This window comes from Thamnophis elegans, unplaced genomic scaffold (genome assembly GCF_009769535.1).
Source record: "Thamnophis elegans isolate rThaEle1 unplaced genomic scaffold, rThaEle1.pri scaffold_46_arrow_ctg1, whole genome shotgun sequence".
NCBI classification, from domain to species: domain Eukaryota; kingdom Metazoa; phylum Chordata; class Lepidosauria; order Squamata; family Colubridae; genus Thamnophis; species Thamnophis elegans.
This window is the reverse complement of record NW_022473897.1, coordinates 378,742-384,864: the sequence shown is the minus strand read 5'-3', so window position 1 is coordinate 384,864 and position 6,123 is coordinate 378,742. Positions and strand designations below refer to the sequence as shown.

The 6,123-nt window shown below is 37.1% G+C and overlaps 1 pseudogene; it reads left to right on the top strand.

Annotated features, from left to right (window-relative positions):
* Positions 1-1,333: 1,333 nt before the first annotated feature.
* The window catches only part of LOC116523564, a 35,840-nt pseudogene continuing 31,050 nt past the window's right edge, over positions 1,334-6,123 (top strand).

The window sequence follows — 6,123 nt, the reverse complement described above, 5'->3', positions numbered from 1 at the left end:
ATTATTATGAAATTAACTTGTTTGTATCTCCCAAATCCTATGGGGCTCCAAGGCAAAACAATAACCCGACCATGATAGCATTGTTAATGTTTTCCATGACATTCAAACTAGAAGCCCTTACAACTCTGTGAGTATAAACAGTGGTAGATATTACTGTCTATCTCTGCCTGAAAAATAGCTGATGAGGCCATGTCAAGTCTGTTCTACTTGGGCACCTTCAAGAATCATGTTGCAGACAGAGACATTTGTATACCAAAAGAAGACTTCTATGGATGATGGTAACATTGATGGCATCACTGTTGACAGTAATGCCTCAAGTGGCATCCCAGGATCACAATGTTTTATGTGAACACAATGAGCCTGCTTCATTGAGGATTGCAAATTGAGTGCAGTTGATCAGACAGTAACAAATCCAACTGGTGGATTATCATCTACTCTTATCTACTTTTATTGTTATCTACTACTATTTCTTTTTCCATTTGTATGCATATATATAGTGATTTCATTGATTTTTCCCATCACTCCCTCCCTCAGAAGTCCTTCATTTTTTTTAGTTTTGAATATAAAAAATCTTTATACAGATACTTGTCTCTCTATCATTATAAAATTGATCCTTTTGTATCTTCAAATCCTATGGGACTCCAAGGCAAATTAATAACCTGACCATGACAGTCTTGTTAATTTTTCCATGACATTCAAAGTAGAAGCTGTTAGACCTCTGAGAGTATAAACAGTGGTAGATATTACTCTCTATCTCTGCCTGAAAAACAGCTGATGAAGTCATGTCAGACTGTTCTACTTGGGCACCTTCAAGAATCATGTTGCAGACAGGGCCATTTGCCTTCTGTTAGGAATATAATCTAACGGTTGGGTTGGCAATATATAAATCATGTAACAATGTTGTACCTGTTTCTTTAAATCATACTGTAAAATGTGATTGGTTACTGTTTTCCTCAATCGGCCACAAGAGGGAGCCAGAATGACTTTTAGCTCTTTGTTTGTTAGATGCTGGGCTGATCTGATCTGAGTGCTTTGGAAGTTGGCTGTTAGAAAGTGCCGTGAGCTATTATAAGTTTTGCAACTGCTAGCAAACTTTGAGTCCCGGACTGTTTGTATGTTTATGGACTATGTTATTTGGATTATCCCTTAACTGAAAGACATTGATGACTGACTGTCTTATCAAGTGTATGACTTGGACTGTTTGATGGACTCTGATACCTCTATTTCCATGAAAGTAAAAGCCTATTTAAACTGCAGTGCCTCTGTATGCTGGTTTGTGTGTTCTCCAACACTACTCTCACAATGCTTCTCTGAATGCTTCCATCTATGGATGATGGTAACATTGATGGTATCACTGTTCACAGGAATGCCTCAAGTGGCATGCCAGGATCCTAATATTCAATGTAAACACGATGAGCCTGCTCCTATACATTACACATATCATCAGCTTGGAGACGTTAGCATTGGTAGCATCATTTCTGTGATCTCGCCATTTTCTGATACCCCTGATTTCAGTCGACATCCTTCTCAGGAGGTTCAAGATGGATTTATGTAGGTTCCTAGTTGGTTGATTTTTCCAGCTCTGATTCCAATTGTTGAATTATATGATGCTCAATTTTTTTTCAATCTCAAGTATAATAACAAAATCCAGAAACACCCATTTTTGAAAAATAGGATACCTTGATGTATTTTCAATGTAGATCAAAACTCTATTATGACATGTTATAACTAATTCATTCTACGTAGAGAATATAGATTTGTGTATATGATGTACATACAACTAAAATCTGAAGGAACCTTTTAGTTATGATTAATATTTAAATTGCTATTACTGGTAGGAAAATTGTGTTTCTTCGAGAGCTAGGTCTGGAAGATTGGACATGCCATCATCTGAAGCAGACTCTTTTCAATGTGTTATGTAATTCTTGTTACAGAATATATTATCAAAGCTACCAGCACATTCTTGCTTTAGTGTTTGCCATCGAGGAGATCAATGAAAATCCTCAGATGCTGCCCAATATCACACTGGGCTTTCACATCTACAATAGCAATTTTAGTCCAGGTTGGACTTACCTCGCTTCCATGGGGCTTCCCTTCACCCAGGGCAGATTCATTCCTAACTACAAATGTGGGGTGCCCAGAAATCTGGCTGCTGTCGTTGTGGGCCCTGACATCTGTCTCCATGGTGCAACTATTCTGAGCATCTACAAAGTTCCTCAGGTAAGAGTGAAGACTGACTAGGTTATATACTCCTTGCAGACAGCTGGTCATTTGCATTCTTTTAGTGAGATGTTAAGACCACCTGAAGATTTATCTGTGGCCATCAGGGTCACCTGAGTGGTGCAAATGGGTGTGGAGCTTTCTTGGAATTGTTGAGAGGACTGGGCTGTAGATTGGAGGCAGATGATGTTGCATCCCTCCCTCTCTGTTGAGAGATGGCTTTTGACATAGGTAGCCTCTTTGACCCATTTTTCAAACCAGTGGTTCTCTTTGTCCAAAATGTGAACTTTGCTACCTTCAAAAGTGTGGCCTTTTGTCTTCTAAATGGAGATGGACTGATGACTCTAGTCCTGATGTTTTTGTTCTCCTATGTTGTGCTATGTGTTAACTGTCTGCAAGAAATATATTTCCCACCATCCAGTCAGAGCTGAAGCAGCATCTTGGATGAGAAGTGAAACGTCTTCAAAGAAAAACCAGAAAGTCCAGTTGCCTTTTGAAAAAGCAACTTTGGGAAAACCATGTCCTGGATGTTTGAGGATCTCCATAGACATTCGGAAATAAATGCAAATATTTGGAGCATGTTTTAGTATGTAAGCTTAAGGACACCCTGTGATTCAATTGTATGTACACATTTTCAGAGGCTCACAACAATCTTTGTTTTTTACTTCCTTTAGCTGACATATGGTTCTGCACCAGTGATGGATAAAGAGACTCAAGCAGTTTTCCTCCAACAAATGTTTCCAAATGAATCCCACCAGCATACAGCTCTTTTCCAGCTATTGTTGCATCTTAGGTGGATCTGGATTGGAGTTCTTGCTGTGAATGATGACAATGGAGAGAAATTTGTCCAGGAGGTTCTTCCCATGTTTTCCCAGCATGGCATCTGCTTTGATTTCATACAAGACTTTCCTTATGTAGCTTTTTACATTGATTATAATCAAGTGATAGATGATGCAGTCCAAATATATCAAGTTCTCATGAACAGCACAGCCAATGTCATAGTCTTATATGGTGAAAGTAGGTCCATAACTTTTCTGAGAATGTACTTGCAGTTGGGAGAAGTGGATGATATACCAAGGAAGACAAAAATCTGGGTGACAACAGCTCAGGCAGATTACACTTCGATATCCTTTCATAAATCGTGGGATATCCATTTCTTGCAAGGTGCTTCATCCTTTGCAGTTCACATAAAGGAGATTGAAGACTTTCCAAAGTTTCTTGAGAGCATAAGTCCAATCAACAACCAGCATGATTATTTTAGGAAAGATTTCTGGGAACAGGCATTCAACTGTTTCTTCACCAGTCCTGAAACAGAGAACAAATGTACTGGACAGGAGAGACTTGAGACCCTTCCCACATCTATCTTTGAAACACGCATGAGTGGCCAGAGCTATAATATTTACAATGCAGTCCATGCTGTGGCACATGCTTTGCAATCTCTGTATTTATCAAAGTCCAGGCAAAGAATATTAGTGAAAGAAAGAAGGCAGCAGTTTCCAAATCAAGTGTTATGGCAGTTAAGATCTAAAGCAGAGAACTGCACCATATTTTAGGACAATGATATGATTCTAAAAGCAAATAGACTACTGACTTACTGAATTGGAATATACATACATACAGCACACACACACACAAACACACGCACATATATGTGTTTGTGTATGTGTGTATCTATCTATCTATCTATCTATCTATCTATCTATCTATCTATCTATCTATCTATCTATCTATCATCTACCTGCTCATATTAAAATTATAATAGGCATTCTACAAAACTCCTGCAAGAACCTTTTGAATATTCTTCAGTCCATCAAACCAGCTGTCATAAAGATGAGTCTATAAGTAGATGGTAGGAGATCGTTCTCTCCCTCTCCATTACATGCTGGATCAGAGGATTGGTAACCTTTTGTTCTAGAAGATTTGATTGGAATGTTTGCAGTGAATCACACAGACTTTTTTGTATGGCAACTTTTCAAGGCATTTCCTGAAGAAGATGTTCTTCATGAATCTCATCATAGACCTTCTATTAAGGTTCACTTGCATTGCTGTTCTACTCATTATTTCTCACTGCCAGGTTTATTCTATGCTCAGAAATCAATTTTTGAAAACTTAATCAGACTCTGCTTTTATGTCACTAAAATCCATGGTTCTATGTTGTTTACTCTAGGAGTCCTTGATAACTCCTGTTTATTCTAGATTGAAACAGAAAATATGTTGGACATATTTAGTAACTGCTACTCTTTATTTTTCCTGAATAATGTGTTAGTAAGTCAGAATGAAGGATGTAGTATGATACAGTGAAAAAGTCCTGATGAAATTGTCAAATTTATGAAGATTGTAATGAAACAAATGTGTTTAAAGAACAGAAGCATCTGCACATTATGCACTTTATCAATACAGATAGTCCCTAAATGCAAAAAAAGTTTGCCTGTTATAATGCTCTCCTTTATAACCATTTGTAGGGAATGATCTGTGATATAGTAAAATAACTTGGTGAGGAGGAAATTGAAATTTTGGATCACTTTGGGTCACCTATGAGATGTTGATATTTCCCCACTTATAACATCATAGCCAGTCAAAAGAAAGAATTAGAACTACCTGGACCTGATTTATGATTGAATTATCTGAATTATGATTGAACAGAAATAACCTCTAAGTGAGGTGATTATGAGCAATATGTCTGTGTTAGTGTGTGTGTGTATGTGTGAGTGTGTGTGTGTAGATAGATAGATATAGATATATTTATATTCTATGTTCATTTTCATTTCATTGTATTTATTAATTTTTGCTTCTATACTTTTTTCAAATGATTGTTGTATTATTTGTTTGATCCTAATCTACAACTGAAATAAAAGCAAACCAGCAATATCCAGTGTAAATCCATCCATCCTTTCTTTTTTCTTTCTTTCTTTCCTTCCTTCCTTCCTTTCTTCCTTCCTTCTCTCCCTCCCTCTTTTTATCTCTATCATGTATTACAGCTTCATTCCTTTCTAAGAAGTGTCTTATTCAACAACAGTGTTGGTGAAAAGATCACTTTTAACGAAAATGGAGAATTCATTGGCGGATTTGATATTATCAACTGGATCACATTCCCAAACCAGTCCTTTCGTAGGGTCAAAGTTGGAAGAATAGATCCAACAGCTCCACCTGACAAATTCTTCAATATCTTTCTGGATTCCATTACGTGGCCAATAGGATTTCCTCAGGTTAGATGTATGAATCTTGGTTTCTCTGCCTTCATTTATACAGCATAAAAATGTCACGTTTTTTATGGAAAATTCATAGCACTATCTGTAGAAATCCCATGAGGAAAGGGAAAAAAAGACCTCTATGAATGTTTACATTTGAAATATTTGGTATAGAAATAACTGTCACAGTTATCCTCATGACCTGTCCTATGGATTATGCCTTGATATGAAGTTGCCCTTGATGAAAATTCAGAAGTTTTAACTAATGCAGAATGCAGCAGAGCATCTAGTAAATGACTACGAGATTATTTGGCATATGTAATATGACTATTCTGTGTGTGCTATTTGTTGCCAGTCTGCTATAATGTACAATTAAAGGTGTTGGTGTCAACCTTTAAAGCCCTTCATGGCTTCAAACATGATTAATGGAGATATCATCTCTCCTCACTTATTTCAATCCATTCCAGGCAGACAGAAGGAATATGATTCAGGTTCCATCAGCCAAAGAATGCTTAAAGCCTATAAAATGTTCCTTTTATGCTCTAGTACCCTTCAGTTGGAACTTCTCTGGAGGTCAAGATGGCCAAAATTCTGCTGGCCTTCAAAACCTGGTTCCATGACAAGTTTGGGGCTCTGACTGTGTGAAAAGAAACTCTACATACATTTATGAATGATATAGGTTGAATATTTCTTGATTGCTTTGCATTTTAATTGT